At 37.6% G+C, this 13,348-nt stretch overlaps 1 long non-coding RNA gene across 1 annotated transcript in view; it reads right to left on the bottom strand.

Moving 5' to 3' along the window:
• The window catches only part of LOC147727981 (uncharacterized), a 624,876-nt gene that overhangs the window by 386,687 nt on the left and 224,841 nt on the right, over window positions 1-13,348 (bottom strand). The window contains exon 2 of the long non-coding RNA XR_015309353.1: window positions 3,740-3,833. This is a non-coding gene — a long non-coding RNA (uncharacterized LOC147727981). The remainder of the gene's footprint in view (window positions 1-3,739; window positions 3,834-13,348) is intronic.

The raw sequence follows: 13,348 nt of genomic DNA, 5'->3' as shown, positions 1-13,348 counted from the left end.
ACAAATTATGGAAAATACATTTCTAAAAAGGTTACTGATGATTCCAAATAGTGCCCCCACAATCTTTTGCCATCATGAGCTGGGGCTTGACTTTATAGAGGATCATATAGACATCGGCCCCCGGTTATTATGGTCCAAAACATGGTTGTCTGAGCAGTTTGTGTTTTCCAGAGAGGTAACCTTTACAAGCTAGGTTTGGCGCACTACTTTGATTGCCCAGCTGGCATTCATTAACACCTTCCATGCTCCTGACTAGCTCAGCTCGTCATGCAGTACACTGCTCGTGTGCTCATGATGAGCTGAGCTCGTCATGACCAATGGGATTCAAGGGAGTGCAGCATCCAAGATGAATCACTGTAGCATTGAAGGTGTTAATATGCAAAAAATATCATAAAAGAGGCGCATTCTACAGGGGCGACTATACGCCGCTCTGAACCCGAGGCAACAGTCCTCCCGAGTTTATTCCCTGCCCAGCAGCAATTTTATCTAACATTCGCCACAAATGTACAGACATGATTTTATCTAACAAGATTTCGCTTACTTACCCTGCATTGTTTAGTGGCGTTCCTGAAACAATCGGGGTGGGCAGATAAATTGGCACCTTGCAATAAATTGGCAGTTCAGAGCACATTACACTTTATGCTATTTTGCCACCTCTATAATGAGCCAAGAGGAAATGTGTTTGTTCCAATTTTTAAAAAAATTAGGCTACGTTCCTATACTTAAGGTTTTAATTACCTACACTCTTTGGCTCCTTATGATATATGCACTAGGGTTTTCCACTACATTAAAGTTACAATGGCTATGGGAAACGGTATTAGTGATTGTAGCTGAACCAAACAATGTAATTCTCTTCCACACAACCTAAGAACTGATGTTTTTTATGGGGGGAGGGTTTGCACACTGTCGTGGTATTAAGTGCCTTGTAACATAGATTGCATATTTATTAAAAGATTGAATTTTAAGTATTGTACTTCTTTAATCCTTTATTTTTAAACAACTGAATTGTATGAATTACATTTCATGCTGCTTTGTAAATAGGTCACTGGAATCATAATTTGTAATGTTGATTTTATGAACTTTTATGGCTTCTGAAACCGAATACAGTTATTTTGATTTGACTAGTAAAAGGTAAGCATGGGCGAATTTTGCGAATCTCGCGTTCGCGAACTTTGCGGATTTGCGAACTCGCAATCCGCAAAATCCGCGAATTCTTGCGAATTTGCGGATTTTTTTTTTTGTGTTTGCGCGGGTTTCTGCCAGTTCGCGAGGGTTTTGTACAATGTCTCAAATTGCGAACTTACCTGTCGGGTTGCAAGTTTCGCGAACTTGTTGTTTCTACGTGTCCAGCCTGTTTGGGACACTCTTCTTCATCACTGCCACTCTCTGTCACCACTGCCACTCTCTGACTACTCATGCCACCCTCTGGCCCACCCATGCCACCCTCTGTTTCATCACAGCACCCTCTGGTTGTCCAGTCAGTGTACATTATTATGGCAACGCAAGCACACCTTCCCTGCCTCAAGTGACCTGAATTAATTTGGGGCTGATTAATGTGTCACAGAATATTTTTTTAGCTGGCACCTGCTTCCTTAGTGCTTCCGGATTAGTGATCTTTTGCACTTGCTAAGTGCTTTCATTGTTGCAATATTAGTTACAACACCTGCCCTGCCCCAACTGACAATAATGAATTAGGGGCTGATTAATGGATTTGAACTTCCAGCCTGGCTCCTGCTTGTCTCCCTTAGCTGTAATTCAGGACCTTTGTGGCATATGTGTAACTATTCTGAGGTTCAGAGCAGGGTCACATAATAGTTGCAACTGGCAACTGAACTCTGGAGGGGCCCCTCAGGAAGCACTACAGGAAATGGCTACTAATGATGAGCCTGAACTTTTGAACCTGGTAAGTAGTTTCAGTTTTGCTAAGATCGTATTTCTGCAATTTTGCACTTATTCGCGGGGTGCGAACTCACGCGAACAGTGCGAACAGTGCGAGCAAAATCCGCTGCTCGCGGATTTGGCGGGAGATTCGCAAATCTCGCGGATTGCGAATTTACCGAAAATCCGCAAAATCCGCGAGCGAAACGGATTTTCCGCCCATGCTTAGTAAAAGGTCACTTTAGACCGGGAGCTAAATGTAGTTTGAGGCTGACCGTGATTGCACACGGGTCACATAGACCAACCAGATTTGTTCTGGTCAAAGATTTTGCCTACTGCCTTAGTCCTTCAAATCTCAATCCACTACAGGAGTACACTTCTAAAATACCACAGAACCTCAGGAGAAACACTTAAAGGCTCACTGGATGTCAGGCAGAGGGCAACAGAAGGGTTTAGTTGCCACGGGGCAGATGGGTGTTTCCAAAAAAAGGCCTTCTGCAGCTTGTTGTCTCCCTCTAACCATACAGGAGGTCAGCCAACAGACCCCTAGAGTCCACTTGTTTGCGCTGGGTACAAGCAGAATAACGTCCAGTTCTTTAGGACCTCTCTCATATTATAAGCATCAGGTCCAATCCTCTTTGGATCTTCCAAAGGTCCAGGAAGTGCTCTGAAGTGGGTGCCTGGAAATGCTATGTTTATTCATGTCACAAGCTAGTGGGAGGGAATTGCTTCTGAGCACGCCCTAACAGCTGGGGTAAAAGCCTTCCCTATCCACTTTGTGCATTTTTAAGATGATGAAACTTGGTGTCTGAGGGCTGAGAATGTGTGGGGAATGTAGTATGGTAATATTAGTGTCCTCCCACACCTAACACTAAAATACAGTATAAGGTAGCCCCTGTACCTACAAAAAACCCAGGTAGGACACAAGCAGAGTCCTTGAGCAACTAGACAGTTGATCCACAAGAATTTTCTTTGCTTCCTGCTTCTTTTAACCTTTCAAGTGTGCCCCAAGGTACTTTTACTTGACTTTTCTTAAAAAGCCAACTTCACCCCGGATTCTTATTTTTAATAGCTATTAAAATACTTGGTTTGTGATTTTTCTAGCTGGTTCTATTCCCAAGATACAGTATTAATATTTTAAGTTGTGCTTTGGTTTTCTACATAGAACGGCTAGCCCTGCCATTGTAAAAATAGCTCTTGGGTGCTAGTCACAGTAAGAACATGCAGACATTACATTTCTACATGCCCTACTTTTAAATACCATGCACTCTGACTAGTAGGCTTCAAGGCTTACTATATAGGGAAGACTTATTAATATTTAAAATTGAGGTTTTGACCTGTCAAAATAATTTGACTGATTGAATTGCAGTTTTAACACTGTTACAGTTAGGCTACAATGGTAGGCCTGAAGCCATGTTTGCACTGCCTCTGTAGTGGATGCCACAAAAGGTGCTGCAGTCCAGTAGAGGCAATTAACTTACAAACCCTGGGCATACTTTGTATCATATAAAATTAAACATTGGAGCACAATACCAATTATTACTATTCTTTTCTGCCTTTGCCACTATTTTCCTATTGTTTTCTTACTCCTCTCTCACTTTTTTTATCTTCCTCTCTGTTGCTCAGGCTCAGTGTCTAGTGATAAAACATAGGTCCTGATAAACCTGCATAACCCACAACTATCTGCACAAATTAAGCACTGGAAGAAGGGCTGTGAACTTTGCGGCTATGGATAGATCAGCTAGGCCTCACTAAAGAGAGCATCAAATGATCTTGCTTGAATAAACAGGAAATACAGAAAAAGGGAAAATAACTGAGCAGCTCCTGTATGCATAACAAAAAGGGAAAAAAAGAGGCTTACCTTAAAAAGAATGTGTTCTTTAACCAGGAGATCCAGTGCTATATGGCTGTTGTGTGTGCAGGTTTTAAGGAGGATAAAGGCACAATCATAGAGGCTGGAGAAAAAGCATAAAGTATCATAAAAGTGAATAAACCCAAAATAAATCAACAATGTATTTGAACTGTATAGTAATTCCTGAACTTTGTTCAAGGCTTTGGAAGGAGAGCTCAGATAAACATCACAGAAGTCAAATGGTAAAAGGGTAGTTTGCTGGCAGCACTAGGTTGGGTTTCCAGGTCAAGATAGACAAAAATCTAAATATTAATTTAATAAGTAACAGCACAAGATTCTCCCTTGAAGTGACTGATGCAGGTGCTCTTGAAATTGGTACCGTTTACCTCATAATGGTGACAGGTGATCATCCTAATTCTTAAATACCTTGGGCACAATTAACTAATTAACATACAAGTGAAGGTGTAGATTTTGATCTCCTCCTGAGCGTACTTTCACTTTTTTTTTAATTCTCCAACATTCGCAGTAGTATTTCTGGAAAGCTGCGCCAGTGCAAGATTACCAGGTATACTATTGAGAATATCATGTGACAATTCTCACAACGTGCTGTATTTGCTGTTGAATTGTACATAGTGTATATTTCACACATTGAGCCCATAAAGTAATCAAAGACTGCTATGGGCTTTTCTGTGACCAGGAGAGGTGGTTCTATATCAAGTTCTGTTAATTTACTAAATAGATTGAATTGCTTAGAGTTAGAATGTATACCTTGAGTGATTGATGTGGGACTAAAGTGACTTTAATTAAATGTTAATTTTCTATAAATAAAGTAAATAAAGTTCCAGTTACACTGAGAATAAGTGCATCAATCATACACTGATTTAGGCTTTTATTTAAGTCAAGCTGAGTTTCTAAATTACATCTCCATCAGACTATTTTCAGGTAATATTTATATTGATAGCGCAAAATTGAATGAACATAAATCCAGAAATTAAATAAAGGAACAAAAGTGGTTTTGAGTTTTCTGCTACTTTATGGGTCCACATACTTCATGTCCAAGATGTACAATTTTATCATATCCTTTCAATGCAGCCTTATTTTCTTCATGTTTCCCTCATGATTTCATTTACTTTGGTGTCATTGTGAGAGTGGCATGGAATATGTAGTGTGTTAAGCCATTCAACTCTTGCTAAGTGGAAATTGTTTGGAATACACTATTTACTATATACCACAGTGATGGAGCATCTTTTAAAACTAATTTGCATCTTCAAGATACCTTGCCTTACCAACCTCCTCACACTTTTCTACTATTTATAAGGAGCAAAAACTAGGGGGCCTATGGTATAATAAAGGGAGTAGAGCTTCCCATCCATCTTCAGACAGCCATACAAAAATATACATGCATATACACACACTCACACATATATATATGTATTCATATGCATATACACACACACACACACACATGTATTCACACACACAAACATACATACATATATACATATTCACTGAAAAAACCATAGGTTATAGACCATATATAGTTAGGAATTAGCATTTACAAAACCTTATTTCACTCACACAAAACCATTGAAATTCACATATATAGTTAGTTGCACTAACTATATATCACGCACCCGCAATCCACTGCTGATGATGTCACATATTACATCATTCATGACATGGTCAGTGACATCACTGATGACATCACTGATGACATCTCAAATGACATCACTGATGACATCACTGATGACAACATCCAGTGACTGTATGTTTCTGTAAAGTTAAAATATGTCTCACATATTGAAGAATGAGTGGATGTATAAGTGTCTGGATGAAGGATTTAGTAGGTGCCTGACTGACTGTATGAGAGAGTGATTAAATGTGTCTCACTGAGTGCATGGGTTAGTGTCTAAACTGTCTTAATTTGTGCATCATTATATCTGCTGTTCTGTAAACTGCTGCATGTGTTGATCAGTAGCTATATGAGTAACTATATGGGTTATTGATTGGTTGGCCAAGTATTTGTATGGGAGAGTGAGTGTGTGTGTGTGTGGGTGGCTGGGAGGTGTGTAACTCTGTGCATAGATGTGTGAGCAGTTGATTCACTAGATGTATGGGTTCAAAAGTGCATGTGGAATCAGCTGTATGGGCGGTTGACTGTGTGCATGAGTGTATTGGTGAGTGAATGGATATCTCAGTGCTACATGTCAAAGTAAGTACATATGTAAAACACAGTACATGTGAGAATTGACATATATAAATAACTGTGCATAAGAGCCAGTTAATGTGTGAGTGGCTGTATGGATCATTGTAAACTTGTATCAGGGATTGTATAAGAGAGTAAATATGTGTTAGAATATGTTTGAATAAGTAAGGTGTGTATAACTGTATAGTTGAGGAAATGGAGGTGTGATTGATTTTTTACATGACTGACTAGGTGTGTGAGTAACTCCATGGAGGAGTGACAGTCTGAGTGTCTGTTTACACTGATTGTATCTAAGGCTATATTAGAATCTGAAGAGGTTCATTGTATTATCACATAAATGATATCATCAGAGATGTGATGAGTAATGTCAAATGAGATGTCATCAGTGATGTCATTTGAGATGTCATCAGTGATGTCATCAGTGATGTCACTGACCAGGTCATGAATGATGTAATATGTGACATCATCAGCAGTGGATTGCGGGTGCGCGATATATAGTTAGTGCAAGTAACTATATATGCGAATTTCAATGGTTTTGTGTGAGTAAAATAAGGTTTTGTAAATGCTAATCCCTAACTATATATGGTCTATAACATATGGTTTTTTCAGTGAATTTTCAAGGTTTTGTAAATGCTAATTCCTAACTATATATGGTCTATAACCTATGGTTTTTTCAGTGAATTTCAATTTTTTTATAGCAAATATCAAAAACTGTTAAATGTATTATTCTTTTAAATGAAAAATATATGTTATATGTTTGTAATATAATTTTTTTATGCATCTGCCAAACCCTAACCGCTTAATAGTGCACTGTGGTGGAATTGATTTTGGGACTATGACTGGGGTTGGTCTGGAAATGCTTTTAAAGGACACCTTTCATCAATTGATGACACTTTTTCCCCAAACTGCCTTGGTATATTCCAATATATGCCAATGACAGAAATGGAAGTGGTCCAACCAATTTTTTCCACAATTTGAGAAAGCACGGAAACATGTGAATAAATCTGTTTCTGCTTACATGAGAGAATTTACAATGGGTTTAATATACAACAATAACTAGCGTTACAACATGCAAGACATCTACAGAGGAGATGGTGTGCACTTCTCCAATGAGGGGAATAGAGTATTCCTCCTGAATTTAAAACTGTGCATTTGAACCTACTTGCAAGTACCTTAATTAGCCACAGAACCCAATAGCTCTTTTCATTGCTACCCTACCTCTGATCATTCAAAACGTTTATCTTTTTCTAACTTTTTAAATTTTTTTTTACCAAAGTACGCTCCCCGGTTCGCTTACCGGTGCGCGTACCGGGCGCTTTCCACGCGATTTTTTTTTTTTGCCTATATGAGCGTCCTAAGCCCCCCTCAGAAAACCTAGAGGGTCACAATGTGTCTACCGTGCCCCCTTCTACCCATTCCGAATATTGTTTGTCCTCCATCTTGTGTCTCAATTCTACCGATACACAAAATGGACTCCCGTAACGCTGCCGGTTCGCGTACCGGGGCGCGCAAAGGTGAGCGCTCGCTAAAAAAAGGTGGGAAAGTAATTTACAGAAAAACCACTACAGACACTTTCAGCAAATATAGAATAGGCCCTACTACATAGCAGTCCCTACCATTTACCCAAATTTCATGGAATTCCATTGAGAAAATTATGCTGTAGGCCTGACTAAATATCCTGAGGTAAATTACCTAACAAAAACACTTATGAAGTGTTAGGATTGACAACCAATCAAAATGCTACTTTCAATATCTTCTATTATTTCATGACATTTGATTGGCTATGTACCTGAATATATATAAAGAAAGAGAGAGAAACACAGCCATTTTGACTACTACTTCTTGAAGTGCATATCAAGTGCATTTCAACTGAGAACTTAAACTTCTATTTGAAAGGTAAGATGTTATTTTAAAAACGGAAGTATGTTCTGTACTTTAAGTTAATTAGGAAAACATTTTCTGATAGTTATATACTATCCCTCTGTAATACTTATAGAATAAAATAGACTTCTCTGTTTTAGTTATGGATGGAGTTAGGCTTGCTTGTATAATTAAGAATTGACTTAGACTTTTTCACATACATTTTTTGATATTTCTACTTCCAGTCTGATACCATACACTGCCCAAAGAAAAAATCACTGTTTAAAAAACCAAACTACCTGTCTGTACTTAAACCCAACAGTGCCCTATCTGTACTAGTATATTTTTTTAAAATTCATTTTACAGCACAGAAATGGAAGGAGAACAAAAAAATAACGTGGAAATTGTTGCAGAATGCAACCAAGATACAGATAATGAATCAGAATTCTTTGATGAATCAATGGACATAGAACTTCTGCAATGTGTTGAAGCTGTGGATTTCTTAATTGAAAATGAGACACAATCTGACCAAGAATTATTAGAAGTTCTTTTTAATTTTGAAAACAAGTCAGAAAAATAAATTTATATTTAATAACTCAAAAATTGTTCGAGACATTTTTCATTTTTATATTTATTTTTTAAACTAGTAGCAAATTGATTATAATGTTAAATTAGACTTTAAATATACTGTGCAACTTTAAGTTTGCTCATAGTTACTTCCTTTCTTCCACTATATCATCTCCAATGTGTAGAAAACAATGTATTTTTATTTTTAGACTATGCATTGGTACCTACAAGTTGGTACTTAAATAAAACAAATAAAAAAAAAAGAAAAATCAATATACATACATTATTTGAACATTCTTTCATTCTATTTTCCCAATATTACGCTTCCCGGACCACTTCCCGGTGCGCGTACCGAGCGCTCCCCCCGCAAAAAAAAAACGAGAATTTTTTTTTTTTTGCCCCGCACAGCCCTTTTAAAGCCCCCTCATCAAACCTAGGGGGTCAGGGAGGATGTACTCTGCCCCCTTATGCTCATTTCCCCCTTTGTTTTTGCCACCTCTTGTGTCTCGATCCTACCGAGACACAAGATGGCGGCCGCTCCGGACTGTTTCGAATGTTGACAGACACCAGACAACCAATCAGCTTCGCTTCGCGAAGTTCCGTTACGCGTCAGGTACGCGAACCGGAGCGCTAACCGGAGCGCTGTTACAGATATATCTGTTTTTTAAAACGTTAATTTCTCAAAATCCACTGGAGCACATATATTAAGACATAGCAAAGGCACGTCGGGCAAACCATATATACAATTTTGCCAAGTTTTGTGTAAATCCATTCAGCCGTTTGAGCTAAAAGTGGTTCCAACCGCCCTATGGAAAAATGAATGGGAAAAACGCGTTTTGGGACCCCCCCTTTTTTCTCAGCCCCCCCTTGACGAAACCCCCCCAAATTTTCGGGGGCTGCTCAGAAACAAAATGTGCCATTTTCCTGAAAATTTCAGCCAATTCCGTCCACAAACGCCAAAGTTATTCGACATAGAATTTTCAGAAATCCCATAGGAAAAAAATCCTAACTATATATACCTACTGGCGACCGCCAGTAGGTTATATATATATATATATATATATATATATATATATATATATATATATATTCACTGAAAAAACCATAGGTTATAGACCATATATAGTTAGGAATTAGCATTTACAAAACCTTGAAAATTCACTGAAAAAACCATAGGTTATAGATCATATATAGTTAGGAATTCGCATTTACAAAACCTTATTTTACTCACACAAAACCATTGAAATTCCATATATAGTTAGTTGCACTAACTATATATCGCGCACCCGCAATCCACTGCTGATGATGTCACATATTACATCATTCATGACATGGTCAGTGACATCACTGATGACATCACTGATGACATCTCAAATGACATCACTGATGACATCTCAAATGACATCACTGATGACATCACTGATGACATCTCATTTGACATTACTGATCACATCACTGATGATATCATTCATGTGATAATACGATGAACCTCTTCAGACTCTAATATAACCTTAGATACAATCAGTGTAAACAGACACTCACAGACTGTCACTCATCCATGGAGTTACTCACACACCTAGTCAGTCATGCAAAGAATCAATCACACCGCCATTTCCTCAACTATACAGTTATACAAACTTTACTTATTCAAACATATACTAACACATATTTACTCTCTTATACAATCCCTGATACAAGTTCACAATGATCCATACAGCCACTCACACATTCACTGGCTCTTATGCACAGTTATTTATATATGTCAACTCTCACATGTACTGTGTTTTACATATGTACTTACTTTGACATGTAGCACTGAGATATCCATTCACTCACCAATACACTCATGCACACAGTCAACCGCCCATACAGCTGTTTCCACATGCACTTTTGAAACCATACATCTAGTGAATCAACTGCTCACACATCTATGCACAGAGTCATACACCTCCCAGCCACCCACACACACACTCAGTCTCCCATACAAATACTTGGGCAACCAATCAATAACCCATATAGTTACTCATATAGCTACTTATCAACACATGCAACAGTTTACAGAACAACAGACATAATGATGCACAAATTAAGACAGTTTAGTCACTAACCCATGCACTCAGTGAGACACATTTAATCACTCACTCACACAGTCAGTCATGCACCTACTAAATCCTTCATCCAGACACTTATACATCCACTCATTCTTCAATATGTAAGACATATTTTAACTTTACAGAAACATACAGTCACTGGATGTTGTCATCAGTGATGTCATCAGTGATGTCACTGACCATGTCATGAATGATGTAATATGTGACATCATCAGCAGTGGATTGCAGGTGCGCGATATATAGTTAGTGCAACTAACTATATATGGAATTTCAATGGTTTTGTGTGAGTAAAATAAGGTTTTGTAAATGCGAATTCCTCACTATATATGATCTATAACCTATGGTTTTTTCAGTGAATTTTCAAAGTTTTGTAAATGCTAATTCCTAACTATATATGGTCTATAACCTATGGTTTTTTCAGTGAATTTTCAAGGTTTTGTAAATGCTAATTCCTAACTATATATGGTCTATAGCCTATGGTTTTTTCAGGGAATATATATATATATACATACATATATAAACATATATCATCTGTATATCTATATAAATACAAACATAAATGCATGCATACATATACTTATATGCATACAGATGCATGTTATTTACATGAAAGTTGAAAAAACACTAATAAAAGCAAAGCTAAAAAGCCACCTCATTACAAACAGAATGGCTTTAACTTAAACGAGGGCGAGATCTATTGCATTTTCAATGCTTGTTTACTTTGGTTCCATCAAGAAGGCATTCAGATGTGTCACACATTTGCCATAAATTCTGAATGTTAGCACTCTAGTTGCACATTAGATCACTGTAGTAAAGCTACTGCTCACCAGGGACGTCTGCTGCTGGTATTCAAAGTGCATGTTTCAGTCTGCATGTCACAATTTTTTTAATGAAATAGAAGAGGATTTGAGAAGTCACTCAAAATGATCCCTAATTTTTCTTTCTGAAGCAGTAATCATACTTTCTATGGCAAAATTAACCCCCTCATGTTGTTCCTTTTTAAATTGAGTGTTTTCAGACTTACCACTTCATTCCAATCAAGATGGCTTCAGGTGTGCCATACCTTTGTAATAAGTAGGACTGTTAGCGCTCTAGTTCTTCTTTAGAACACTCTGGGACATTCTGTCATTGGGCTATACTTGGGCTACATCTGGGTGATATTTGGGCTACATTTGGGCTCTTTTGTCTCTGGTGGCCATTTTGGGAGACTGCATGTCAGAATGTTTTAATGAAATAGAAAAGGATTTGAGAAGTCACTCAAAATGTGCCCTAATTTTTCATTCTGCAGCACTAATCATACTTTCTATGGCAAAATATACCCCCTCATGTTGTTTCTTTTTAAATTAAATGTTTTAAGAGTTACCACTTTATTCCAATCAAGATGGCTTCAGGTGTGCCATACCTTTGTAATAAGTAGGACTGTTAGCGCTCTAGTTGTTCTTTAGAACACTCTGGGACATTCTGTCATTGGGCTATACTTGGGCTACATCTGGGTGATATATGGGCTACATTTGGGCTCTTTTGTCTCTGGTGGCCATTTTGGGAGACTGCATGTCAGAATGTTTTAATGAAATAGAAAAGGATTTGAGAAGTCACTCAAAATGTGCCCTAATTTTTCATTCTGCAGCACTAATCATACTTTCTATGGCAAAATATACCCCCTCATGTTGTTTCTTTTTAAATTAAATGTTTTAAGAGTTACCACTTTATTCCAATCAAGATGGCTTCAGGTGTGCCATACCTTTGTAATAAGTAGGACTGGTAGCGCTCTAGTTGTTCTTTAGAACACTCTAGGAGGCTGCAGTAGAACATAAAGGAATCAACTGACAGTCTCTGTCCTTGTTGGATGTACATGTTTTACTGAGAATGTCAGACTTCATTTTCACATGACTGAGAAAGATAATGTGAATTTACAGAAAATATGCTTTCAGTTTAGCTTATAGATCCCCTTCCAAACCACTGTGGGAAAATCATGAGATATTAGTTTTCTTTCAAACAATATTCATGATATAACAGCAGAAGGTTTTTTCACATGGTAAAATCACCTTAGAACGCACCACAATTCCTAAAACGAGTATGGTACCATCAACAAATGATTTATAATGTAACTAAAGTCCTAAAACCCTCTATTAACTACAATGCTTTTTAATGAGGTGCTATCATGTATATTGGTCCCAAGATGGCTGCCAACACTTCTTGGATGAAGTGCTGACAGCCAATCAGATCAGATGTGTGGTTAGGCTCCGCCCAGATATATCTTTTTTTGAACCTAAATTACTCAAAATCCACTGGAGCACATATATTGAGACCTAGCAAAGGCACATCGGGCTAACAGTCCCTACAATTCTGCCAAGTTTCGTGCAAATCCATTCAGCTGTTCGAGCTAAAAGTGAGGCCAACCGCCCTATGGAAATTAACATGGGAAAAATGCGTTTTGGGACCCCCCTTTTTTCTCGGCCCCGCCTTGATGAAACCCCCCCAAATTGTCAGGGGCTGCTCAGAAACAAAATGTTCCATTTTCCTGAAAATTTCAGCCAATTCCGTCCACAAACGCCAAAGTTATTAGACATAGAATTTTCAAAAATCCCATAGAGAAAAAAATCCTAACTATATATACCTACTGGCGACCGCCAGTAGGTAATATATATATATATATATATATATATATATATATATATATATATATATATATATATATATATATATATATATATATATATATATATATATATATATATATATATATATATATATATATATAAATACATACATATATACACATATATATATATACACATACACACACACAATTACCTACCCGACTGGCGGTCACCAGTAGGTTGCTATATTTAGGAACTAGTTTCCATAGGACAA

The sequence above is a fragment of the Lissotriton vulgaris genome, chromosome 3_1 (genome assembly GCF_964263255.1).
Source record: "Lissotriton vulgaris chromosome 3_1, aLisVul1.2, whole genome shotgun sequence".
Taxonomy (NCBI): Eukaryota; Metazoa; Chordata; class Amphibia; order Caudata; family Salamandridae; genus Lissotriton; species Lissotriton vulgaris.
Note: the sequence above shows the minus strand (reverse complement) of the source record. Positions and strands in the feature narration are given on the sequence as shown.